Source organism: Lepidochelys olivacea (assembly GCF_965140295.1).
Source record: "Lepidochelys olivacea isolate rLepOli2 genome assembly, chromosome: 16".
Lineage (NCBI taxonomy): Eukaryota > Metazoa > Chordata > Testudines > Cheloniidae > Lepidochelys > Lepidochelys olivacea.
The window spans coordinates 21,467,426-21,494,302 of NC_140426.1; the positions used below are offsets into that span (position 1 = coordinate 21,467,426).

At 48.0% G+C, this 26,877-nt stretch overlaps 1 long non-coding RNA gene across 2 annotated transcripts; it reads right to left on the minus strand.

Moving 5' to 3' along the window:
- Positions 1-3,567: 3,567 nt before the first annotated feature.
- Positions 3,568-26,655, minus strand: LOC311531859. Of its 2 annotated transcripts, none has more exons than XR_014714292.1 (3): positions 26,456-26,655; positions 5,086-5,377; positions 3,568-3,943 (listed from the first exon to the last, which is right to left on the minus strand). It is a non-coding gene; the product is annotated as an uncharacterized lncRNA (long non-coding RNA). The 2 variants fall into 2 exon arrangements; XR_014714293.1 differs by lacking the exon at positions 26,456-26,655 and adding an exon at positions 9,164-9,229.
- Positions 26,656-26,877: the final 222 nt, after the last annotated feature.

Below are 26,877 nucleotides of genomic sequence, written 5' to 3' on the forward strand. Positions count from 1 at the left end.
TGCAGGGAAAGTGGCAGCCCCTGCAGACTCCCAGTGAAATCCTGGCCCCACTGAAGTCAATGAGGGCTTTGCCATTGACTTCAGTGGGATCAGGTCTTGAGACCTACCTCTGTTATGGAGCTGGAGAGGAAGGCGCTAAAGGGTGGCTTATAGCATTCAGCTGCTGGGCTCCAAGTTTTGCCACCCCCAACCCCTCCTTTAGCCCTGCCTCAGGCTTCAGAAATTGGCTTCCCGCTTTCCCTTAGCTGAAGAACTAGCTGCACCATTAAATTCATTTGCAGAGACATTTTCTACAGCCCCTTCCCTTCTCCTGGCCTTACATCAAACTAGTTGGTGCCAGCCTGTTGGGCCAGAGCAGCCTGAGTCTGGGAAGCACACATGAGCACAGGCAAAGCCTCCAGCTTATAGCGCCAGCATGAGATAGGGTCCAGCTCCCGTGAACCCATGGACACGCTGCACACGGCTTCTGGGCCTCAGGGCCTTTTTCGTACAGGCACAAGGCTGAGGCAGAAATTTTCAAACAGGGGGCACTGTGGCCAGAGCTTCTCGGTTGAGCTATTCCAACTGTCAGGACCTCCAGGTTCAAATCCCATTTGGGGTGACTCAGCCCATCACCCTTCAGAGGTAGAAAACTCAGTCTCTGCCAACGCAGATGAGGCCTTAGAAACTCAGATCCTAGCTGCCATGCGTGAACGTCAATGGTAATCACTGGGGCTTACCGTAACGTACAGGCTAAAATCTCCCATCACCAATATTATTTGCCTGACCTCCAGCTCAGAGGTGGCTGCTTCTCAGTGGGGGCTGAAAAGATTGCTAAATAGATAGTGCCCAATCCCATGGGGCTTTTGTGTGAATAAGGAGTATTAGAACTGGGCCCACAGCAATGAACACCTCCAGCTCCGCTCATTGCAGGATCCAGGGCACCTGGTGAAAGGTGCTTTTGCATGCATTGTGCTGAAAGGAGTTATTAGAGTGAATATGGCATAATTAGCGAACTAGGACTGATGTCTGGAAAAAGCCATTTCATGCATGTATGCATTCAGGCTCTCCAGGATGAAGCCAGCTAGCTAGCTGTTCCTTTGCATAGCTACAGTAGAACCTCGGAGTTATGAACATCAGAGTTATGAACTGACCACTCAACCACACGTCTCATTTGGAACTGGAAGTATGCAATCAGGCAACAGCAGAGACCAAAAAAGAAAAGAAAAGCAAATACCGTACAGTGCTGTGTTAAACATAAACTACTCAAAAATTAAAGGGAAAGCAGAATTTTTCTTCTGCATAGTAAAGTTTCAGAGCTGTATTAAGTCAACGTTCAGTTGTAAACTTTGGAAAGAACAACCCGCAATGTTTTGTTCAGAGTTATTGAACATTTCAGAGTTACAAACAACCTCCATTCCCGAGAACTCTCTGAGGTTCTACTGTACATGCTCGCAATTACTACAGTGTGAAGTCATTTAGTGCTGAGAGCAACAGCATCAGTGCCAAGCTTCATTTATGCCGAATCCTGCTCAGCTTAAAGAACTGTGTGGGCCGTAGCATCTCTTCAATTAACTTCCGCTGTGATTTGCTACCAACGCACACAAAGCCTCAGTACAACTCAGGATGTCTTATAGAAGCACACACACCTTTGCAGTGCAGAACCATAGTTTAAATGAGCCCTGAAGAGGAGCAAGAAAGATTCCGATGAGATTGAAGTGTCAGACATAAAGCTCATTGGCTCTCACATGGAGCTGAAGATTTCACACTTAGAGCTGCGTGAAGCTATTCATGTTCACTTCATGTGTCTCTGCAATGCAAAGAAATTGTCACAAACCTGTGACTATTGAGAGCTTCACAGTTGTCCCTGTGCTGTACAACATGGTGAGGGATCACAATTCCATGGCAGCAGCGGGAATAGAACTCAGATGCTCCCTCTGCAAAAGCTGTGCTCCTGAAGGAGAATCACCTTCTGCTCAGAGCAGTACAGGACCTATGACACACAGCCATACAATTCTGATTTTATCCAGCAGTCACACACAGACACACACAGACACACACACTATAACCAGTTCATTGCATCAAGTTCCTAAATGTTTTGCAATTTGTGTCCTAGGTGAAATATATTTTCACCAGTCGAAGCAGTTTTTCCACATTTAAAATAAATGAATTCTGCTGGCTTGGAGGAGAATGCTTTTTGTGATTTTTGTCCAAAGTGGTAACATCGGCACAGAAATCCAGCCTGTGTAGCAAAAATCGTTCTTTCATGGCAAAAACACAGAGATGCAAGAACGACAAGAAATTATCCTTTTCCAGTTGCCTTTGGAAGCTAGAACAATTATTGGGAAGTGAATGACACTTAGAATGAATTGGAGATGGGAGAGGTGTGGGAACGGAGACAAATCAGTGCCGTTACCCTAACATCAGAGAAAAATGAATTAGGCAAGAGACACAACTAGACAAAGTTAAAGCTAAACATTTTAGGTTTAGCAACATGGTCCCATCTCAAATAATCTCTACAGGAGCTGGGGGGAGGGGGAGGAGTTTAGAATGATAGACCAGAAGGTGCTAGTCTGACTCAGTTCTCACTCAGCCCACACATAAGACGAGGGGATATAATTCTCTGCAGCAGGCTGATGCTGATGAGTACTCAGATGGTCTAATGGTTACAGTATTAGCCTAGGACCTGGGGTCACGTTCCTGCTCTGCCACAGACAGACATTCTGTGTGACCTTGAGAAAGTCACTTGGCAACTCTGTGCCTCAGTTTCCCCATCTGTAAGACAGGGATAACTACACTGCCCTGCCTCACAGAGGAGTTGTGAGGAGAAATATAAAAAATATTGTGAGGTGCCTAGCTATTACAGCTACAGCAATGGGGCCCAGGTAAGTACCATGGACAGGCACTGAGAATTTGCAAGCACTTTACGCATATTAATTAATTGAGTCTTCCCCCTGGGAGGCAGGTATTGTTATCCCAATTTCACAGATGGAGAAACTGAGGCACTGCAGATAGTAGCAGAACTGGAGACAGAACCCTGAAGTCCTGACTCTCATTCACCTCCTTTAGTCACTAGACCACACTGATCAGACAACTCACGTTGACCTGTGAGTTCCCTTTTGATATCCAGCAGGTTTCCCAAAACCCATCAGTTTTGCAAGACAAGGGCCTTTCGTAAGAGGTCAAGAGTTTTGCAAGCAGAGAAAAGCTGCACACAACTTTTCAAAATACACTTGACCTTTGGGGCTAGGTTACCGAGTCTTGCTGGGGAAACAGAGATGCTTCCTTCCCCTTTCTGCACAGGAGACGATTCCAAACAGTCACGAGAAAGGTCAAGAGGTTAAAAAGTCACTTGTGTCATCCTGCTGGGCTAAGGGTGAAGCCATGCACTGCCAAAGTTGGGGAGCACAAGGTGGCATGGGGGCAGGGCACGGAGCCCATCCCATGGGAGAGTTTGACTGGGCTTGGCTGAGATCTGGCATCTCAGAGGCAGGGAGGCGTGGAGGCCCAATGAGCTGCACCTGTGAGCAATGTATTCAGCTGTTATCAATATTTAGATAGTAAATCATAGGAGTAATAAATGGGAAATGCACTAACTTTAGTACTTTAATCTGGTCTTTTGGGCTAATACAAAGCGTAATATAAGTTTAACAGCTGATACTTCCTGCTGGAAGGGATGCACTCTGTGCTGGCAGGCGGGTGCATTCAGTGCTAGAATAGGTAGGTCTACATCTCCTCTAATCCAATGCTCCTTGTTGCATGGTGCAGGACGGGTGCTTGTGGCAGCCTGATGTGTCCACAGGCCCATTCTTCACCCCCTCCACTACCTGCCCAGAGGCCAAGTCCTGGGCAAGGCTTCTGCGAACAGTACCATATTCCAGATCAGCCTCATGCTTCCTGGGCTGGGGAAACGTCCGGCAGGGGCAAAGGGTGAGCCGTGTCATCCTGCTCAGTGGGAACTCTCCTGGAAGGAAGGGGAGGGTTAGGAACTCATAACGCCAAATCCCAGCTGGCGTCAATCAACCTGGCTCCCCTGACTGCGACAGAGCTGTGCCCCAGAGCCCCGCTGAGGATCTGCCCTGAGCTCCCAAGGGTGGGGAGCTGGGATGGGTTTTCGGCCACTTCTCTTGGGACCCCGGCTGGCTAGTCTACGAGCCACCCCAGCTAGCTCCCAATCACGAATCATCGAACCAGCCAGCCAGGACATGGCAGTGATGAAACAAAGGGCCAGCAAGGTACTGCCATGTATCAGCACGGGGCCAAGCACAAACCAACAGAGAGACTACTGTCACCAAGCAGGGCACTTGTCAGACCCCCATCTGGAACCTAGCGTGGTGCTGGGGATGTTCCTGTCCCCGGCAGAAATGGGGCCCAACGTCTGAGGTAAATCACACCGGGGGGGGGGGTTGCCCTGGTGACACCCTCACATAGACAAGCAATGCTGCTTTTGCAGTGGTGCAGCAAACCCCTGCTTGAACCCGGGATGAGCGCAGCAGTGCCAGCAGTGGGTTGACTGGTTTCACTGCAGATGCCAGGGACTAGCCCTGGGGCTGCCATGGCTGGAGTTGGGGCTCCCGAGCCCAGACTTTCAGCCTGTTCTGCAGCCAGATAAGTCACGAGGCGAGGCGACCGTCTTTGGTTCAAGAACCTTGCAGGCCTTGGGGTCTGACCTGAAGAACTCCCGTTAATGACAATGCTCTTCAAATCAGGCCCCAGATGACCAGCTGAAGGCGGACACGGGTGATAGAACTGGAGTCCAAGTGAGTTAGGCTGGATAGCAGAGAAACCCCCTCCCAGCAGAGGCTCAGCAGAGTAGAAGGGAGAGCCAAGGAAGGTAGCATAGAGGGATTTAAAGCTCTGATGGATAATCACTGGGAATGGTAGTAAATGTAACTGCCCATACCTGGCCAAAATTTGGGCACAGCTGAGGGAGGGAAACAAAGGACTGAGTGACCCTGTGCTTCTCTCTATCCTCCAGTAGCTTGTTCCTTTCTTTGTATAGTAACTAGAGCCCATTACCAGCTGCTGAAGGCCAGGTATATTGCCTAGTAGTTAGAGCAGAGACAGGGGACCGGGGTACTACTCTGCGCTCTGGCCTTGACTTACCAGCTGCCTCTGCTGGCAAGCTTGGTAGCTGTAATTCGCTGCCAGTCACGTGAGCCGCGAAGGAGCTGTAGTGTAGACAGGGTGCAGGCATTTGTACGACCAGCTGTGAAGCCGGGCTATAAAAGTTTGCTTGGTGGACGAGGCCAGAGAGAGAACTTGGACAAGGCACTTTGCTTCTCAGTGCTCAGTCTGCCCATCTCTAAGTGAGGGTGGTAGCTATCCGACCGCCCTCGCGCGCAGTGCGGCTCCATTAAACCTTGCCAACCTCTTGCAGGTCTTCAGCTGAACTGACCTATGGAAATTCAAAGGGTTATTTTCTTCGTATTGTTTTATTACAGACAAACGAGGTTATTCTTTCGCTGAATTGTGCATGGCAGAGACTAACCAGCTGTCACCCAGCCTCTTTAGAAAATAACCAATCACAATCCCAGCTCTGGAGCTGTTTTTCCTTTGGGATTATTATGGCTTGCTGCAGGGACAGTTTTGAAGACCTGGGTTTCCCTGCCTTCTCCCATACATCTTTGAGTCAGCGAGGCAGAGAAATAATAATAAGTCGTTAGCATGACAGAATAGTGGAGCAATCAGTCCACACCCAACCGACAAAACAAAGCACAAGACACTGGGGTCAGTCGGAAGGACATAGACCCAGGTGTGGTGCTTTGAAAGAGGCAAGCTGCTATACCCCAGCTTGGCAGCATTCACTGCCTGTAGTCCTGGTTTCAAAGTCCTGTAAGCTTGCCTGCGATTCAAAGCTATTGAACAGAACGGTGTCAGCAAATGCCACAAGACGTGAGTTCTGCTCCAGGTCTCCCAGGTAGCAGGTTCTGGGTGTAGAGCTAGTGAGAAGTGATGGCTTGACAGCTCTGGAGGCTGCTTCCCCACAAAGCAACTACCACACAGGCAGGAGCAATGCTTGATTTTCTCACACAGCCGAGTTTTCTCCTGGGGTCATGGATCTCCCATCTCTTTATCTTTAACCCCGAGTAAAAAGGCCATAAAAAAAGCTTTGAAAGCAGGTGGCAGAGGCAGGCTCAGGTGCCTGCGCCCGATTCCCCTGGGATGTGCGTTGCCGAAGTTAATATTAAACCGAGTGTGTGCACATCAGCAGCCACCCTTTGTTCTCCAGGCCTCGCTCATTCATGTGTGCACCAGAGAGGGGCTCAAACTCGATCACCAGTTCCAAGCCTCCTGCACCGAACATGGGGGAGGTCTGGACCACGGTTGGGATCCAGGGCTGAAGTTTGTATCTCAGACCCATGTCAATAAGAGACTGATCTATCTTATCTCACACTGCTGCTCCTCGCTGTCGTATCGGATCTGAATCAGAATGCTGATACAGAGTTTCCATTGACTTTTGGGGTGGGGGGTTGGGCCCAGGTCTGGATTTCATGACTCAGGACCCAACTCTACTAAACACTCGCTCGGGAGGTGATCCAGCTACCAGCAGCTTCCCAGTCTGATAAGGGAAATGATGCAAACATATCACCTTAAAATACACAAACTGGGCAATTAGTTCACCTGATTCCACCCCTTTCCCCAAAGAGGTGACTTAAAGCACTTATGAAAATTGAGGTGAAGGCTGCAGGGACCTCTTAAGGAGAGATGAGTGCTAGGCCCCATGAGAAAAGACTCCCAGGTCCCTAGACATCTGAGTCCATCAGTCCGTGCACAAACCCATCCCTACTAGGCATCCCTGTGGTGAGTAGCTTCCCCTTCTGCCATCTTCCCACGCAGCCCTCTCCTCTCTGGGCAGCCTGAATAGATCCCTCATGCCAGCTCACGTTAGGGCCAGAAAGATGCATTTGGTAGTGGCTGGACTGAAGGCTGCACCAAGACATGAAATAAGGAAAACTGATTTTCCACAGGCTCATGTGCGTGTTGGAAGCCTAAGGATCCAGTCTCTTTCTCATCGCACCGAGCCCTCAGCACTGTAATCAGGGGGCTGTTGATGGCCTTTTGGGTTGGGGTTGAGCAGGAAGGTGCATTGCGATCCCACAGCCGGTTGTGGCTTTCATAAGTCTGTGGAAATATGGTTATAATTAGACGTAGGGATAAGGCATGGGGGGGGGGGGGGAATGTATGCTTTTATACGATCCCATGAAAAGTTCCTGCTCAGAATATTACGCACATTTCCTGGTGGACACAGTTCAATAGCACAATATACAGCCGCTTTGAAAAGGAATCTGGGAAAGCTCAGAATAAAAATGTTGTCTCTGCGGAGATAATGTGTGCAATATCCTTCCATGGGGAGCCCACATCTGTTCCAGTTCAACCACCTTCCTTCATTCAGGGAGCAGAGCGCGGTTTCCTAGCCCAGTGCCAAAAACAGGCTTGTGCTCTTCTGTTCCCACCAGAATCTATTTATTGTTGAGGGAGAAATAAAGCTCTATTTAAAAAAAAAATCTGGATCTAGAGGCTGGGTCTGAAATGTCACTGACTGGGCACATCCCCTGAAGTAAACATCCCTTGTAGAAGCAGGAGGGGGAAGGGAACCTGTTGCCACTGCAGAAAAGAACAGGAACATAAATTACCAAACGGACAGCGATCCAAGAGAAAAAAGGGGAGTTGTAGTAATGGTGTAAACTTATTCAGGGTGTTTTCTGCGTATTTGTAAAGGATCTCCCCCTGCAGGATGATCTTCCTGGTTATGTTAAAGAGGGTCATTTAGCATTCAGTTACATCTTTGCCAATGTCCAGGACAGGGAGGAATTGCGTAGCATGGCACCTAGGGCAATTACTAGGAGCAATGAGATGTGATTAAGGGAGTGACAATAATACAGATGTTAAGGGAAGGGTAATAAAGGCTGTCTAATGAAAAAGTTCCTGAGAGTGACATGTTTTAGACTGCAGATTAGTCTCCCAAAGGACATGGAGGAAGCGCCCTCCTGGTCGGTCCATTTAATACTGTATTAGCCCTTGCAAATGTTCTGAACATTCCTGCCCTGATGGGGGACTGACTAGATGAGCTTGTGGGATGCTCATCGCTGATTTCTACGATTCCACATCTCGTTCTTTCTTTTCCGAGTCTCGTACAGTTTTGCTCAGCTCTGAGACACATTCGCCTCTGCCTGACCGTTCAGAACAGCCCCTTCTGTTCAGCGCCAGAGCTTCCGTGACCTAATCCACGTTAAGCCGAGCCTTTGAGAAGCCCCATTAAACACATGCCACCTTGCCAGCCAAAAGGGGCTTTTGAAGGAGATACACCGCATTAAGTCCCATGGACTCAATAACCCCTTGAAAAGAACAGAGCGCACAGAGATTTTTTTTTTTTTTTAAATTCCACCATGAGTTTTAGCATCAGGAAGAAAAAATTTGAAATGATGCAAACCTGCGAGAGAAAGGAGCTCTAAAAGGATCCCTGGTGTTTATCAGATGGGAAGGGAGGGTAAGCATGGGGTACAGTATACGGGGCAAGTTATGGTTCCTTTTTCCAAGAACTGCACCTTTCAGTCATGTGAGTAGAGGAGCGGGGCAGTGCTGGGCATGAATTCATGACGGCTGTTTGAGACGGAGTCATACACTCTGCGTTCTTTCTTTCTTGGGTATTTTGCTTAGTCAGAATTCTCTCCCCCAAACCAGTAGAGAGCTGCTCTTTGCATACGGAAAGCACAACAGCAAAGAGAAAGATACTAGCAAAAGAAAAAGGGAGATATATCTCGCTTTCATTTCCTTTCAACGTCTTCCCATTCAGCATGTGATTGAACGTTCCTTTCCCCCACCCACGGCAGGGTTGCACGCCGAAACACTGTGAGGTTTTCCCCTTTCAGCCTGTAATGCTTTTCATTTTAACTGGAGATGAGACAGAGCAGGAACCTTTGGATCTACATCCGTATCCAAACTTCTGCAAACCTGGGAGTGAGGCCTGGAATTTTGGGTCAGCCCAAGGAAACAGCTGCAAAGTTCTGATCAAGATCGAAACTTGCCCAGAGTTCCAGGGCTCTGGTCAGATGTGGGGTCTTAGCTTTGGCCTGCCAGCCCTGCTGCTACATTAATGTAACATGCCCCACTCAGCCCAGAATGCCCTCAGCGTGGGAAGATGCTCAGCCCAGGTACCATACACACAGGAACAGCGTCTTACCCTTCCAGTGTTTCTAGCAAACATCCCGGCCCCTTGAAAATTCAGCACTTTCTTGCTCCTCAGACGCTTCCAGCCAGCAACTGAAAGCAGCTGCCTTTTGCCTCTTAACTTCCTCACAATAGCAACCAAGCAGGCTGCACACCCATAAGGGACTGCTGGAGAGCCAAAGAAGCAGGGAGAAAAAGAGGTGACAAAAAAAAAAAAACAAAAACAAAACCCCAGTTCCCTTTCCTAGCTCCCCCTGCAGGTAGAGAAAAGAGAGCGGCTAAAGTTTGCTTGTTGCTTTCTTTCCCAGTTTGGGAGGCATCAGGATACTACGGAGATTGGCCAGATATGTACCTAGGCAGAGAACGAGGGAGAGAGAAGGTGGGTGGACTTTCGCTTTTCCTCTCTTCACGGTGTAACTGTGACTCTAAAAACCCCTCAATGCCAACTGGCAAAGCGTTCACTGTTCTGTAACAGCAACTCCTACAAGGCCTGACAAACTCGCTACGCCTAACATGCTGCGTTCATAGTATTTATCCACGAAGGGTCCTATGAGGTGTCTAATAAAAGCTGGTGTCATGATGATCCCCATAACTGTTAGGAGAGGTACGTATGGGTGAGGTACATTAAGGACTTGTGTTTGTGTGCTGAAAATATATTTTTGAAGCTATGTCCCAAGCAGAATTGACAACCAGGTTTTGCCAGACCAAAGGATGCAGATTCAGCTGTCTGCCTAGGTTCATACACTAAGCATTGTAAACCACTCCAGTAGAAGCCCATTTTGCATATGAAATCAACATGAGTACGTGAAGAACACTTGCAGCCAGCACGGCAGGAAATGAACCTCATGGGGAGGGTTGTCCTGGCTCTGGGGACAAAACTCTGAGTTTTGGGAAATATAAGGAATAACAAAAGGATCCTTTACTGAGGAAGCAAAAAGGCAAGCTCCTTTTGCATTCATGAAAGGTGGATCCCCGCCACCTTGGTGGGTGATGCTAGGACATTGTGTTAGGTGAGAAACTGATTTAGACAAGGGTTTTAGCCTGTTAACTTTAAGTTTGGACTCTAAGAAGCACATTGTACTTTTGGTTATATGCACCCATTGCTGTTTCCATTAGCCGTAGTCATTCGCTCTTAGCCTTTGATGATGAATTGATGATCTATCATAACTATGTCTCGGTGCAGTGATGTTATAAAGGACCTGATCCAGAGTTGTACCAGTCAAGTTGTGTGAATTATTCCCTTGGGCACAGCTAACCTGGTAATTTCTGAGAGTGGCCAGTGACGGGGGCTCCATACTACAGGGGGCCGCTCTCAAGGAGCTCAGGGACTGGAGTGCATCTGTTGTTACCTGCAAGGCAAGGTCAGGGCTGGCAGAGCCCTGAGGCGGTTGTTTGGATGGCTAACAGATGGGGGGGGGGGCGTGGGGAGTCAGGGAGCTGATAACCAGTTAAGCACAAGCAATTCTCTCTCTTGCTGAGGTGGGGTATCACAAGATGACTCACTGTCCTGGGCACCCTGAGAAGCCATCTCTGTAACACACCATTTGCAAGGCTTCCCCAGAAAGTGAGATACATCATTAAGATCACTGATGCAGGATCCCATTCTCTAGCCAGTGCATGGCAAACTATCCTGCAGCTGTGTTAGCCTGGAAGGGAGCAGATTGGGTATGTCTGCTTTGCCCCTTAAACGTATTGGGTTCGAATCCCCATTGCCCTGCCCCTCGCACAGCCTGTTACACTGGCGTACAGGCCAAAGGGGAAATAGAAGCCGGGAGAAAACGTTAGAGATGACAATGAAGCAAAGGGATGGGGGACATCTGGAGCGGCCAGAGTTGAGAGGAAGTCTCAGTGGAACTAAAGATGAACACCTTTCTTTGGTGTCGGGAAGGATGGGAGGTATAGAACCAGAGGGACTCTTGTCTTTCCACTTGTAGGCCCACGATGCGTGGCAGAGCTGGCATTCGGATAGCTTTCTTGCCTGGTGTGAGAAGGGGCCCATGGGCAGCATCTGAAAGCATATCCCACTTCAAATACAGAGAGAGCACAAGGAAGATCACCCTCTCTAGAACCCCAGCCAAGGAAACCAGTGCCCCAACGCTCATGGTCTGGGCTTAAATCCATCTCCCTCCCTGAAGGAAAAATCCCCAGTCTTCCTCATTCCCCACCCCTTACTCACTAAGATCTTATTCCTAACCCCTCAGCGTCTGAACTCAACTCTAAGACAGTTTAACAGATCTTTGCCTGTGATGTAAATTCCTTGATCTTGGGCATATTTTCCTTCCCCAACAGGGCCAGGCCAGGCATCCCCCATAGCCTATACATGAGGACCTCTACCTTGCCTTTGCACTAATGTGCTCTTTTATAGGTTTATCGAGTGGGGCGGGAGTGGCACCCCACCCTCCCCAGTCTAAAAACCAATCTGAGTTTTTCAGCAGTTAGGCTAATTAACAACAGGGCACAGTGTATTTCATAATCAGCAGGGTAAAATACACTCTGTTTGAACAAAACAGATCCCAAACCACTGAACCAGCTCAGAAAATAGACAAACACAGGGCAGAAGCTCTTCTAATGGGCGAACATTAGACCTACAAGGGTTTAGATTAGTGTCCCATGGTTAGGATGAAACTTGAGTGGAGTTTGATTTAGCTCAAGCCAGTTTAAGGAAGTATGAAGTCCTAGGGCATAAAGGAGCCTTTAAGGATCTCAACACCTTTACAAATCTGGGCCTAAGTCTCTTGGAAAAGGTACGCATCTGGCGTAACTAGCTTATCAAGCATGGCAGGAAATTGGCCTATGGAATGAGTGTGATGGGTCTCAGCTGAGTTCCCAGTGCACAGGTGTCCACAGAAGCCACACCTCCCTCAACTATCTGCCCACCTGGCTGCTTGACTCATATTAGAAGCCCAGGACTGGGTGAGCTCCTGAGGCTTGAACTATGCTATCCTGCCCACAGAGTACAGCACAGTTGATGGAGTAGGGAAAGCTATTCGTATTCATATTACAATAGCATCTGGTGAACCTAGCTAAGATCAAGGCCCCACGGTGCTGGGTGCTTTACATACACATAGTGAGAGATAGTCCCTGCCCTGAAGAGTTTACAATATAAATGGACAAGTCAGGCAAACAGCAGGTAAGGAACTGGAGAGACAGAGAGGTGGACTGGCACAGCATGTCAAAGTGGCAGAGACAGTAATAAAACCAGGTCTCCTAATTCCCACCCCAGTGCTGTATATCCACTAGCGCAATCGTGTCTCAGCCACTGACCGGCCGGTGGCCTTGGGAAAAATCGCTTCATCGCTTCGTGCCTCAGTTTCCCCCCATGCAAAATTCTGAGACTTCTCTTACCACCTCCTAAGGATTTTGTGAGGATTATTTAGTGAATGTTTGTATGGGGAAAGGGCTATATAAGGGTTAAATAGTATTATTAATCCTAAATATTGTCCATCCAGGACAAGGTTGAGGCAGATTGGCAAGACAGCATGAAGACAGACTGCAGCGCCCTCACCCATTCTGTTCTATATATCCACAGAGGACATCAGTCTTCAGGTCTCTCGCTAGAGCAAGTACCAATTAAACTAAATTCACTCACACAGAGAATATTTCAGTTAAAAAACGAATCCGTGAACCATTGCAATAGAGAGAGGCCTTTGAATTGGCTCTGGTTTATCTTACATGAGTACGGCCCCTTAAATAAAACCTCACAGAGCAATGGCGTGTGTATAATATGCTTGCATGCGTGGTCATTCGATGACATCATGTACACAGTGGATGGATGTGTTTAAGACTATAATCAAGCCTTGCATTTTGCAACATGTAAAGCTGGGAGGCCCACGAGGAGGAGAGAGGACGCTGGCGTCTTCCCCAGTGACAAACACAGACCCTGAGAACAATTGACTAAGCATCTCAGGCTGGCCAGAATGAATTATGGACACCTCCATGCTGCCGAGGCTGTCAATCCTGCCGGCAGGTTTTGCTTGGGTTCAGCAGCCACATCTGCCTCTTGGTGACTCCCCGGGGGACAGGAGGGCATGAGAACACTCTGCTTTTGGCAGGAGTCACACAGGACTGCCATGCCCAAAGGGATCAGGCTGTCACGGTTTGTCCCTCTTAGAAGCTGCTTGTTTTGCAAGCAGGGACCGTCTGCACTGGAATGCCCAAAAGGGCTGATAACAAGCTCTTGTTCTGAGAACTATTTGAGGTGAGTGAATGCAACAGTGCTATTTGGCTGGTTTGCAGCTGCAATCTGTATTGCAAGATCTAGTGTCAGTCTAAGTTAGAGCCTGTTGCACCAGTGTAAATAAGGAGTAAGCCACATTACAGCAGTGTAAGTGAGACCAGATTCAAGCCCTGTGTCCTGAAGCTCCAATTCTTAAACCTTCTAGAATATATTGCACTTTGTATGAAGTGATGTTATGTTTCCACATGTCTGTGCAATGTTACAGCTCCCAAAGAGAGAGACACAACATGCACCGGACTTTAAAAACCAAGATCCCGGGCTGACTCCTACTCCCACTGAAGTCAGCAGGGACTTCTGCAGCTAGGAAAGGACAGTATATGGCATAAGCATCAGCATTTCCCCATTTACAGGGTTTAGAAATATCTGGGAGGGGATGTAATTTTTAAATTAACAGAAATACTCCATCCTGCCATCTGATCACACTAGCATATCCTGTTAAGGTCAATGGAGGTGTGTCTGTTTACCCCAACTGAGAATTAGGGCCCATCATGGCAACCTTCCTTATGGATCCCCAAAACTGGGCAAATTCCCTTGGTTTCAGGTTTAGTTACTAACCCTTTAAGGGCTGATCCTGTGCCACTGACTTCAATGAATGCAGAATCAAGCCCTGCTCATCACAGTAGGATCTGGGGATGAGGTTGCGTGTGAGGGAGAGGGAGAGATGCAGAGTACTGGTGTGTGGTAGTGTAGGCAGGTTTCAGGTGTGTTGGCATAGGTCTGGAGTGGGTGCATGCCACATACAGGTGAATGCGTGTGAGCATGCTGCTGTGATTATTTAATGTGTGTATGAAAATAGCACTTTATAGCCCCAATCAGCATCATTTTCCTTTTGTGGCACTTGCTGAAGAAATGTACAAAATACAGCCTGGGGAGCTCCTAGGTGAAGGATCATGTTTATTGCAATGACTCACACTACCAGGAACAAGCAAACTCAGGGATGCACCCATGGCTGGCACAATGCTGCTAATAATAATAAAATGGAGAGATGTGAGAAAATTTCAATGAAAACAAACAAACGAGTGAAAACTGGAACCAAAAATAAAAGGAGTACTTGTGGCACCTTAGAGACTAACCAATTTATTAGAGCATAAGCTTTCGTGAGCTACAGCTCACTTCATCAGATGCATATCGTGGAAACTGCAGCAGACTTTATATATACACAGAGAATATGAAACAATACCTCCTCCCACCCCACTGTCCTGCTGGTAATAGCTTATCTATTAAGCTAATATTATTATTAATTATTATTATATTATTATAATTATTAATAATTATTAATATTATTAAGCTAATATTATCTAATAAGCTATTACCAGCAGGACAGTGGGGTAGGAGGAGGTATTGTTTCATATTCTCTGTGTATATATAAAGTCTGCTGCAGTTTCCACGATATGCATCTGATGAAGTGAGCTGTAGCTCACGAAATGTTTGTGATCTTTCCCCTTCTCCCATTTCCCAAACAGCTCAGGTAATGTTCTGTGTTCAGTTACTTAAATCTCCCCACTTTATTTTCCACTGCATGCATCCGATGAAGTGAGCTGTAGCTCACGAAAGCTTGTGCTCAAATAAATTTGTTTCTAAGGTCTCTAAGGTGCCACAAGTCCTCCTTTTCTTTTTGCGGATACAGACTAAGACGGCTGCTACTCTGAAACCTGAATTGTCTTGGGCTTTCCTGCGTGGAGGAGGGTTTTTTCCAGAAGATCCCTGATGCCGTCTGCTCTGACCGGGCCCAAAATTCCAAGGAAACAGCCTTTCCCATGTTCTTTGCGGTGGCCAGGCTGGAACCTGGAAGTGCCAAAACTACACCAAACAACGGAGAAAGATGGGGAGGAAACAAACTGAGCCAGCCTCGCTTTGGAGCCCAGGAAAGCTCAGGCTGGTGATCAGAGTGGATTTACGGAGAAGGCTGCATTCACCGCTTGCTTGCTGTGACCTGGTTATTATGTATTTATTTTAATTACTGTTATTACAGTAGTGCCCCAGTACCCTCGTGCTCAGAGGTGTACACACACATAGTGAGAGACAGACGCTGCCCCAAAGAGCTACACTCTCTAAATAGACAAGACAGACAAAGCATGGCAGTATTATTATCCCCATTTTACAGCTGAGCCAGGAGGGCTAAGACACAAAGAGATGGTTCTCTCCATCCAACAGGACCCTAGGAATTGCCAGACTGGGTCAGACCCATTGTTCCTCTAGTCCAACCTCCTGTCTTCATACCCCTGATTGATCCCATCCCGACTAGAACACAGGTGGACACTCTCACACACATTCTCTTCCTCATTTGCCTGGTCCTTGCAGAGGTTGGTTCTAGAAGTAGCCAGGAATGCTTCTCTCACTTGCAGCGTTCATCCTTCTCCGGTGGATAGCACCATGCCCCGACACTCCCTTAGACCCCTTGTTCTGAAGCAGGTCAGCCAAGAACAGCTGTCCCTTGGGTAAACCTCAGGCTGTTCAACCTTTGATGACTGCAGTAAACTCCAAAACAAATATACAGTCCTTAAATAAGGATTAGATGAACAGCAGCTTTTATTTGAACAAACTCATATTACACGTTGTAATGCAAGAGCGACAAACTACACAGCAACTAAAGATCTAGAACTGCACCTGGCCAGATTCCAGTCTGGTTCTGTCCCACCTGCCTGAAGCAACCTCCTGCCACGAGACGTGTATTCCTCACTTCCCCTCTGGCAAACTATTATTGAGCATTGTTGTGCAGTGGTAAACAGCTGACTTGTTCTGCCCCAGAAGTGGCTGCACTCTGATGGTGGCTGAAGCAATGCCTTTTATGACATTGGCTTGCGATTAATGTTTGGAAAGGTGCTGTAAATCTGGGCCAGCACTAACTGAAGTCAATGGCAACACTTTCGTTGATTGCTGGATCAAGCCCCATGTAAATGGGAAACGCACTATCACTCCAGTTTCCTTTACCAGAACGCATGGCACTCTTTGGCGTGTTTTTTAGGGTAACATTCCATAAGGTACTCTGACTCAGCACAGCACCTGCATAGTCCCACTGAAGTCAATGGGACCACTGGTGTGTTTAAAGGGATGGGGGCCGGTGTGCTCAGCACCCGGCTGGATTGAGCCCACAGCCAGCACAGCGGCTCTGGTGGCATTTGGCTGCTGTTGCTGGGGTTTTATAAGAGGCCAATGATCATTGTTATCTGGATTGTAGTAGTGCCCAGCTGTGCTTTCCAAACACAGCAGCAGCCCAGGCCCTGCCCCCGGGAACACACAGTTGCATATTAGAGACCCCCGGCTCTGAAACGCACTCACACAAACTTGGGGAAAGTTTGGATACTGTTCTTAACTCCACAGCTCTGGCTTGTTTCTACAATGGGTCCAATCCAGAAACCCAAATGGGAACATCCCCACACTGGGAGGATACTCTGATCTGGACCCCAACTATGTACCTAGCTCTCTTCTCAAGTTTCTCTCCAGGTAGGAGGGGCTGATCTGGAGCTGGGAGGGAAAGGAAACCAAGCTCTTTGGGGGTTAGGTCTCTGCAGAGGAGGGACTTAGCTTGCTGCAGGGATCAGAAGTGGGTCCTGAGGACAGGCAGAGAAGAATTAAGTGGCTTTCTCAAGTAGCTGTGTGCTGTAGGGAAGCCTGTTGTTATCTCAACCAAAACTGAGTTCCCATTGTGCTGTGCAAACCTTTTCCGGGGCAGGAGTAGCCTGGCCATTTTTCTCTGGCTCCCTTGTTTCAGGGAGTGAGGGCACATGCTCCTTCTCTCACAGAAGGGTCAGGGTGTCACTGCAACATATAATTCAGCAGTCAGTTCCTGGGAGGTGAGCAGGGCAGGTTACCTTCCACAAGTAGATGACTCCATGGTAAATCTCCATCGCATCACATCTCACGCCTGGTGGGCTGGCTGGGCAGAAGGGAAAGTCCCTTGTCTTCTTCCTGCTGGGAACTCCTTCACCTCAGCAATGGCACGGCACATTTCAATAAAAATTCTAGACACTAGAGGGGAGCAGGGTCAAACCACTCCGAACTCTGGAAAACTCATCCAGGATCTTGCTTCCCCAGCTGGCAGCATTTTCAATAATGGGCCAGATTTGTCTGAACACCTGCAAACTTCAGGAAAGTTCAGCTGTGGGCCCTGCCCCCAAATTTGCAACTTGGTTCCATCCCTAATGAAAACACATTTGCTTCTAAAAGTCAACTTCCAGCAGAGAGCCTGCTTAGAGAGAGGACTTAAGTGGTAAACATGTCACAAGGATATTCCTCTTCCCAGATGTCCCTCAGTCTGCTTATTGGAACCATCATTTCACAGCTCTCCACCCATTCAGGGTATCTATGGATTTGGGATGCCTATTTTGAGACAACTAGATGCTTCTGAAATGAGTGGAGTTTTGCGTTGAGACGAACCCCAGGTTAGGGTTAGGGTTTGGCCGATGTATGAATTACGCAGCGGGGCACTCTGAAGCACTCCTCAACCAAAGAAAACCTATTGTGAACTGAGGCCTCGTGGGAGCTGGGGGAGAAAGTGCAGTGTCTTTTCTATTAAATGCGGGCCACAGCACCATGCCAGACTCCAAGTCTGTGGCCACATCTGCGTCCTCGTGATGTCTGTGGAATCTGTAGTTTGAGCCTTGCTTTCTGCTTAGGGCAGCTGCAGTATCTCAACAGCAGCTGTTCTCCGGTATGTATCTTAAAGTAGCAGAGCCCAAGTGACTGCAATGCCCAATATGTGACACCAGATACAGCCCAGCACCAACTGGACGCGCCCCCAGGGTCCCCTTTCCCTTCCTTCGGGAGGGGGGCGGGGTGAGCTCTCCAGTTCGCACTGCACCGCTTGTAACCCTTTTCAACACGTCTGGACCACAGATCTGTTTGATTCGGGTTGTGCAATAGGACGAGACAGCGAGTGATTTCCCAGCGTGGCCCAGGAGGGGCGATTCAGTGAGTTACTGTCTGGGTTTCCAGCCCCACGCTGTGCAGAGAGCACTGCACAGGAACCCAGCTGCTTGAATGAGAGCCGCGGGTGGACCATCAGTGGGATAAATCAACAGTGGGCCCCAGGAGAAATGCTTTTAAGGGGAGGAACCTCTCTGCAGTGAGTGGTGGACGAAAGGCTGTGAACGATCACTGGGCCAGGAAGATGTGTGGGGGCAGGAACACACCAGGCTAGGCAGGAAAAGCACAGAGGGGCTGGTAAAAAGCCTGCAAGAATTTTTTTTTTTTTAAAAAGGTGCCTGGGAAAGGAAACCATTGTTAAGCGCAGATCTTGACGGCTCCAGCCATCTCTCCCGGGAGATAACCAATCACAGCCCCCGATGCTCTCACAACCAGAAACCCAGCCCAAAGGGCTGAAAGGTCTCTTGGAAGCAAAAGATCATGCAGCCCTGCTCTGTGAGAGCAGAGAGACCATGGGGTGTCCCAGAGGGTAAAAAGACACATGCTCACAGCTGCACTCACTGCAAGAAAGGGAGCACTCTAGGGATGGGGCAAATTGACGCTCAGCTCCTCAGCCAGGGTAGCTTCATTAGCCGATTTACACCAGCTAAGGATTTACCCTATACTAACCAGCCCGGAAGTAGTTGGAAAGCGAATTGTCCTTGACTGAGAGCGACGTACCAGCCTCTTTGGCACAACCAGGCAAACTAGCGTGCAAATACCTCGGCCTCTGCAGCCTTTGAGTTTGCACTGGGCTCAGAAGAAACAAATAGCTGATCCTGGGCCAGATCTTCAGCTGCTGTAATTAGGTAGTGATCCATTGACTTCAATGGAGCCATGCCAATTTACATCACCTGAGGATCTGGCCCATTATGCCCGTGAATAGCCTGGGTGATACACCCAGCCCCCTCTGCTTTCCTCTGGGTTGCTTTCAAGATGCCTTATTTGTTGTAGTTGCTGCGAATTTATTTCTTGCAGCTGTACGGTTGCCTCGTCCCTCTGTTTGCTCCTTGCACTTCATGTCAGTTCCATCAGGCCAGCCATTTGCTGCACTGGGTCCACCACTGCTAGCATTGCCCAGGGACAGAGCGCTCATCTCCAGCCACCTGCCACGCCTCATTCATATTTGCTTTACTACTCACAGTCACTACCCTACCCCAGGTTAGCCCTGTGCCTCTCCAGGGAGCTATGCACACAATGAGACAGTAAACAGTGATTTCACCAAGTACTTGAGTGGCTGAGAGGTTAAACAAAACGGTTCCCAGTCCGACTCTGCTACATGTACCATATGTCTACAAACCCATCCTAGTATGGATATTATATAGCAATCCAGGGCCATTTCTCATCTTTCCTTGCTATTTCTCAGCTGTTGTAGAGCCTGAGCAATGACAGGAATGCTTTCCGTTGTCAGAGGTCAAAGCCAGAGAAACCACTTTCCTCTCAGGCCTGGTGTGCCAGCTTCTTGGACCTCCCGGCTCCTCCTACCAATCCTTATAGTTGATTTGTAGGCCGTGTCTCAAGTTGCTTTGCCTTGATTTGTTCAGAAGGCCGTGTCATTTTGCGGTCTGAAGTGTGTGCAAGGTACGTTCATTCTGTGCGTTTTCATGTGTGCCTGTAACGACATTGTTCTATACTTGTGCAGCGCTTTGCCTCTTGGGATTTCAAAGCACTTCAGATATAAACTGTTTTAAGGTCCATCGACACTGACTCTCCTTTTGGTAGTGTGTAGAGTACATATGCTACACGCCTCCCCTAGCACAGGTCTAAGGAGCAGTGCTGACGACGAGGCCCTCTTTAGGGGAGTAGAATAAAGTCACTCCTGAACCCTGTGAACATGTCCCTGGGTATGTACCCTGCAGCGCTCTCTACTCGCCCAAGCAGTGCCTCCCCACTCTGTCCTGCCATGTCCCCACTGCGGAAGTCCTACCCTGACATAAAGAAAGACTCCAGCAGGGAAAGCCTCTGGCAGGGTGGAGGCAATGGGAAAAGGCTCTGGCGGCGAACAAGCTTTATCCCGCTGCCTCCCCCTGCCAGGGCCTTTCACTGAAACGTGTAGCTACATCCCACAGTGTGGACGCAGCCTCCTTTTCACTGCCACGTGTAACTACACAGACCCTCCATGTTCCCGCAAGAGGTGTGCAGTGTAGACATACCCTAAGATTCATCACCCCTGTCAAGTAAGTCATTATTATCGGGCGCATTTTATAATCAAGTAAATTGAGACACAGGGAGGTGAGATGATTTGTCTAAGGTCTTGTAGCGAGTTCATGACCGAACCCTGAGCCCTGACTTCTTCTCTCACCCTCTAACCCCTGAACCTCAATCCTAGCAATGCTGGTAGCAGCCGTAGCTACTTTTCATCTCTAGGCAACTGCAAGAGACCAACTGAGTTGCCTGTAATGTCCAAGTGTAAGTGAGGTTGCAAGAGGTTTAGGGGGGATTTTCAGGAAAAAAACAAAACAAAACCCAAGAGCATTAGGTGATGAAATCCCACTGAAATTCAACGAGGGGTTGTACTTCAGCTCCTTTGAAAATCACAGCTTTAAACACATCTGTTGCATCGGAACCTGTTTCCCAGTCAAGTCATGTATGTTTATCGTTATCTTTTGGAGAACCAGGAATTAAGTTCTTTCTTTGGCTGTTTTCTGCTTTTGTGGCTGAATACATATAATTACGTACGCTGACATCTTTAGAGCTGGTATCTTTACTAATCTGTGCTGATTTACAATAAGCTTCTACTAAACTTCCAAAGGTTTCAGAGTAACAGCCGTGTTAGTCTGTATCCGCAAAAAGAAAAGGAGGACTTGCGGCACCTTAGAGACGAACCAATTTATTTGAGCATGAGCTTTCATGCGCTACAGCTCACTTCATCGGATGCATTCAGTGGAAAATACAGTGGGAAGATTTAGATACATAGAGAACATGAAACAATGGGTGTTACCATACACACTGTAATGAGAGTGATCACTTAAGGTGAGCTATTACCAGCAGGAGAGCCGGGGGAGGAGGGGGGAAACCTTTTGTAGTAATAACCAAGGTGGGCCATTTCCAGCAGTTGACAAGAACGTCTGAGGAAGAGTGGGTAGTGGGGGGGGGAAATAAACATGGGGAAATAGTTTTACTTTGTGTAATGACCCATCCACTCCCAGTCTTTATTCAAGCCTAAGTTAATTGTATCCAGTTTGCAAATTAATTCCAATGCAGCAGTCTCTCGTTGGAGTCTGTTTTTGAAGTTTTTTTGTTGAAGAATTGCAACTTTTAGGTCTCTAATCGAGTGACCAAAGAGACTGAAGTGTTCTCCGACTGGTTTTTGAATGTTATAACTTCCGAAGCCATCCAAACTCTAATCAGCTTCCCCACTATCTCTCATGACTGGAGCTGCTTATTATCAAACAAAGGGAGTTTTCCAGTCCTCATTAAGATAATAGGTGTTTTGCTTTAAGCAGGGAAGTGTTATGGGTGACACGGTAATGTCATTTTCCTGTTGGAACAGGAAGTGCATAAAATTCACACCAAGGAAGGTAAAAACTAACACGCAAGTGTTACAGCTGCGTGCAAAAAAGGATGATAGTTTCTGCTGTACCAGGGATTTCCCAGTAACCAGCCTAGTCCTCCATGGTGCTGATCCTAAGTCAATGAGGCATGAGGATGCTCAGCATGGGCCTGATCCAAGGATCCTGGAAGTCAGTGGTAAGAGTCCTCCTGACTCCCATGGGGCTTGACTCAAATCCTGTAACAGACTCGCTGGGTCAGGCCTACAATTTGCAGAGGTGCACAAAATATTTGCAAGAAAACTGGTTGTGTTTTTTGTGCAACGTTTGCACTGGAACAGGCCCACTTTCAAGAGTAAGTTGCTGTCATGGCACAAACTGTGGACGGTGGTAATGGTGCCTGGTTTTGCATCCATTTTACCCTTTGCCTTATATCCTGGGGAAAGCTGCAGAATTTCTGGGATGTACAAACCATGCCGGGGGGGAGGGAAGGGGAAAATGGAGGGGGAGAATCACAGGGTATTTCTGAAAGAAAATAGCCTGAAATGTTTCTGTGAAGAATGTGCATCAGATGGCATCGGCTTTGGTGGTGCACAGCCCGGTGCTGAATGGTGGAGTAGTATTAATGGCGGGTTTATAATGACTCGCTACTTAGCATGACTTTGCCTTGTGCATTGCAGCTGATGCCTGGCCGGAGCTGACACCTTCTCTCGCTGCTCCTCCCGAAGGCAACCTTGGAAAAGGGTGGCCTCTAAAAGCATCCCAAGGGCAGCAGTAGCAGTGAGAAGAGCTGGATTGACTTTCAATGTCAGCTGACTACTGCATGATCCTACACTGCAGTCCACCCTGGGGCAGAGGGCCACCTTCATTGGTACTGATCAGCTGATCGCCTGGACCCCCCCTCCGCTTCTGTCCCTGGCTGGTTTATCATCTGGTTCCCAGGCCCAGCAACTCCACATCCTGTTTGCTTTTTTACCTGCAGCTCTTAGCTGAGCCCAGGGGCCGCAGGCAGTTTGTTTGCTTGACAGCACCTGTCCCCATTGCCTTCCCTGGCTGGCCTGTGCTTACGTCTCTCCATTCAGCGTATGCAGAGAAGCAAACGTGCCCTTCCTAGGGAAATTCACCATGGGCCCGAGCCTGAAGTCACCACTCGATTTCCCTGGGGCTGGGTAGGGTTACCTAGACACAACTCCCAATGACTTCAGGATTTGAGGTCAAGGGGTGTTACTCCGATCCTGTGGAAAGCAGGGAGGGAAGGGCCCCGGGGTTCTTAAGGATCCATTTATTTTATCATGCAGCAGGAAAGAGCAAACCTAGGGGCGGGGGTGAGAAAGAGAGACAGGAGGCCCCAATATGGAAGTGCTGCATAAGATGGTCTACGTGCCATTACCTTAGACACCAACACCTATGCTCAGCTAACGAAGGTGGGGCTGCTTTAACCTCGAACTCAGACTCCCTTGCACGACAGGTGACTGAGTGCGGCAGGATCTCCCAGAGCACCGTGGAGCCAGACGTACACCCCTCATCTCTGCGTTCGGCCCAGAGCCAGAGGTTTTCCTCAGTGGCGACGTAGAAATACCCTGGGAACTCTTTTCTGCTGCTCTTCGTACTTTTCCTGTGCTGAGCTGTGGTTTGGGACAGCAATCCACTTATAATAATCCTGCTGTGTCCTTCCTGAGCACCTTCCCCACGAGGATCTCAATGTGCTTTACAAGCCATATTGAAACCGCCCAGTGGGCCAGTCTCAGTACATTGTACTGAGCCCAGAAGTGCCAAGTCACCAGATGAAATGCTGCCCAGGGGGCACCAATCTGGGGAGAGTCTCAGCCCCCACATATTCAGAGAGTTTGGATTGGTTTGCCAATGGACAGAGGCTTATCCGGGACAAACTTAGACCCCAACATTTCTGAGGTCACCCTGCCTGTAACACAGAAACACATGCACTTTATCCACTTGCTCCCCCAGACATGCAAACACAGACCCACATGCCTCTGTACAAACACACGTGGGGGGGTTCATTAGTATTGAACATTCACAGGAATAATGGGAACAATGTGACTCTGAATGAAAATAAACAGCGAGGGTTCTCCGTCTCTCATCCCACTCCCCTGGCCCGGCAGCTGTTTCCACCACATGAAGGCCGAGGGCAGAGCTGGGTCAGGTCTGCAGTTGTGTTTGAGGAATGTCTGGGAAGAAAGTGATAGTGGCCTCAGCTGTAGCTTTAATGCAGTGTCAAGGACACACATACACACAAACCTCACCCATAATGCAGCTGAGAAAGGAGACTTGGAAAGGATCAAAGGCCTAGATTCTCCTTCCATCTCTCCTTTGCTTCTTATTGCTAATGTCATCCTTTAAAGTCATTGGCAATGATATTCATTACTTTGTCCCTGATGTTGTTCCAAGGACAGGCTTGGCCAGTGCTGTTCTTGTTGATACTGGGAATTGGAACAAACGGCTGACAGTCGAGGCACTGGCTTGTCACTGGCATGGGCCTCTCACATCTCTAACTCTTTACTTTCTCAGTGAGGAGCCTGTGAGTCTGAAAGGAGCAATTGGAGCTGAGTTGGTGGGTGGCATCTTGTGTGCCCTGCGCAGGGTGGTTAGAGATGGGGATGGGTCATTAGGATGCCTGAGTTCTGTTCCCATCAATGTGTGACTTTTGGAAGCCACTTTAATCTCCCTGTGCCTCAGTCTCCGCAGCTGTAAAATAGGGACAATAATTCTGTAACTATCCTCCTGTGACAAGGTGCTGGACAAAGGGTTGCTGATTCAGCCCTCTGTCATGCCAGCTCCTATTTAGGGGAATAAATTAGAGCTGGCTAGAGATAACCTGGCCCTAATTGGGGAAGCAGAGACAGCTGCCGCCTCATTAACCTGGGGCTGTATAAAAGCCTCAGAGGAAGGAAGCTGGGGGTGGGTGGGGAGAGACAAAAAGAAAGGGAAAAGGCAGGGAGTAGAAGCAGGGAAGTAGCTCTCCCCTCCTGCCTGCAGATGGTGAAGGGCCAACTGTACATGGCGAAACAGTGGTGGGAACAAGCCTGTGAATAAACTGCACTACTGGGTACTAGCCTGAGGGTCTCAGAGTGACTTTGTGGACCTAGAAGATGCAGGAGCAAGGGGGCCCTGCCATGCCCTGCTACGCTTCCTTACAGAGCTGTAGTGAGGCACCACTCAAAGGCATTGAAATCCCAATTTAAAGGTGCTAAAAATTAGCATTTCTCCCCTGTTCCCACACAGTAGCATCTACAACATAATAGTGACTTCCTATTTTAAGGACCGGGTGGAGGATATGGCAGTATCTCAGCTGCTGCTATGTGGCAACTTGGTAAACGTTGACTTTTTAATGGCAACCACTGTGGTTTCACATTCCCTTTAGATTAGAAGCAGAATGGGTTTGTAAATCTTATCCTAGTTCCTTGCATAGAGCTGGTCAAAACACGTGAAAGATGCATCCTGAAAATGTTCTCCAAATTTCCCCCCTTTTTTCCTCCTTTTCCCCTGTCAAAATTAAAAAAAAAAAAAAAATGCAACCAGCTTTTCAGATGGGTTGTTTGTCCACAACCACTGCACAGACTGGCAGGATACTCAGCCTCTGTTCAAGAGAAACCTAGGACCAGGCAACAAGGAGCAGGTCCAATAGATATGCAGTCGGGAAAATGGCACACTTGTCCATGCTACACCAGCTCTAGTGATCCCTCACTTGTACATACACTGAAATCAAGTACAAATGTTACAACTCCAGGGCCAATTTCTGAGGCTTTACCCTGTCCTTACTCCTGTGGAAGGAGTTCAGGATTTTGCTCCTTGTTGAAAGCTAACTTTTGTAATAACCTTCACAGTACTTTGCCGATCAATATTTTACTAGTTGAACAAGGTACCATAAAGGCTGTGATCTATTCAGAAATGTGCTGGGTATTCAGAAAGCCCTGACCTCATAACAGCCCTTGTTTCTAATAATTGATTTGACTTGAAAGAGCGCGTTTTGGAAAAGCTCAGTGCCCACTGCTTTCAGATCAGCAAATTGATTACCTTCTCTTTAAGTCACTGAAATATACATATTCATTTTAGCCTGGTGCAGAGCATGACTTAGCATGCAGGTTTGGAAATGGGGGGAAACAAGCATCTCTTGTTCTGTCTGAACTGCTTTTTTAAAATCTGAAGGCAGATTGAAATTCAGACTGTGCCCGAGACAATGCAGAGTTTCCTTAACAAGCTTCCAACTTTTAACCTCTTAAAATAGTGAGGTATTTCTAAACCTTCATTTTAAAGATGGTAACGTTTGCGAACAGCTCTCAGCAACCACAGGACAAAGTTTGACCTCTTGTGCCTGGCCTCACTGACCTGCCCAAAAGGGTTAAAAGTTCAGGTTTGATATGAAAATACTTTACCATGAATGGAAGGGTAAAACCCCAGGGATGATAAATGCTGCACTCACTCAGATGAGCTTTAAAATCAGGCTAATAAACACACGGATACAAAGACTAGCTTGGGAACTTTTCACATTGAGTTCAGCAATATTTCTTCCACTTCAGTCACAGTAGTCCTCGCTTACAGAAAAAAGGATTTGTTGGAATGCTGCAAGTGACAACTCCAGCACACACAGGCAGGACTTAACTTCTGCTTCTCCCCAGCCCTCCACCCAATCACCCCCAAAAACAAGACAACTTACTATTCAGATAAAGATACAGCACCACTTATTGGCAGCGGTGTTGTCTGCACTGGTCATTGCAATATTCCCTGAAGATCTGGGCTTGGACTGCATAATTCAGATCCAGAGGTAGACGTTGAATTTCTCACCAACCTGATGGGGTGTTCAGATCCTGCTGTGGGGGAGGGGGGTTGTTTTGGCAAAGTTTACAGAAAGAAGCCAGCAGTGAAACTGGAATTCAGATTCTGGTTTGATATTTAGAACTAGGAGTTAAACTTTAACCTCCAAGCAACTTCTAAAGCATTCTGCTTGATGCAGACCTGACTCCTTCTGGTGGATTTTCAGTAGTGGGTGAACCTCAGAAAGGCTGGTTTGAAGGTTTGGTTCGGAGTAGTGTCCAACCTCTATGGATTTCAGATCAGGCTAATGATCCCATAGGAATG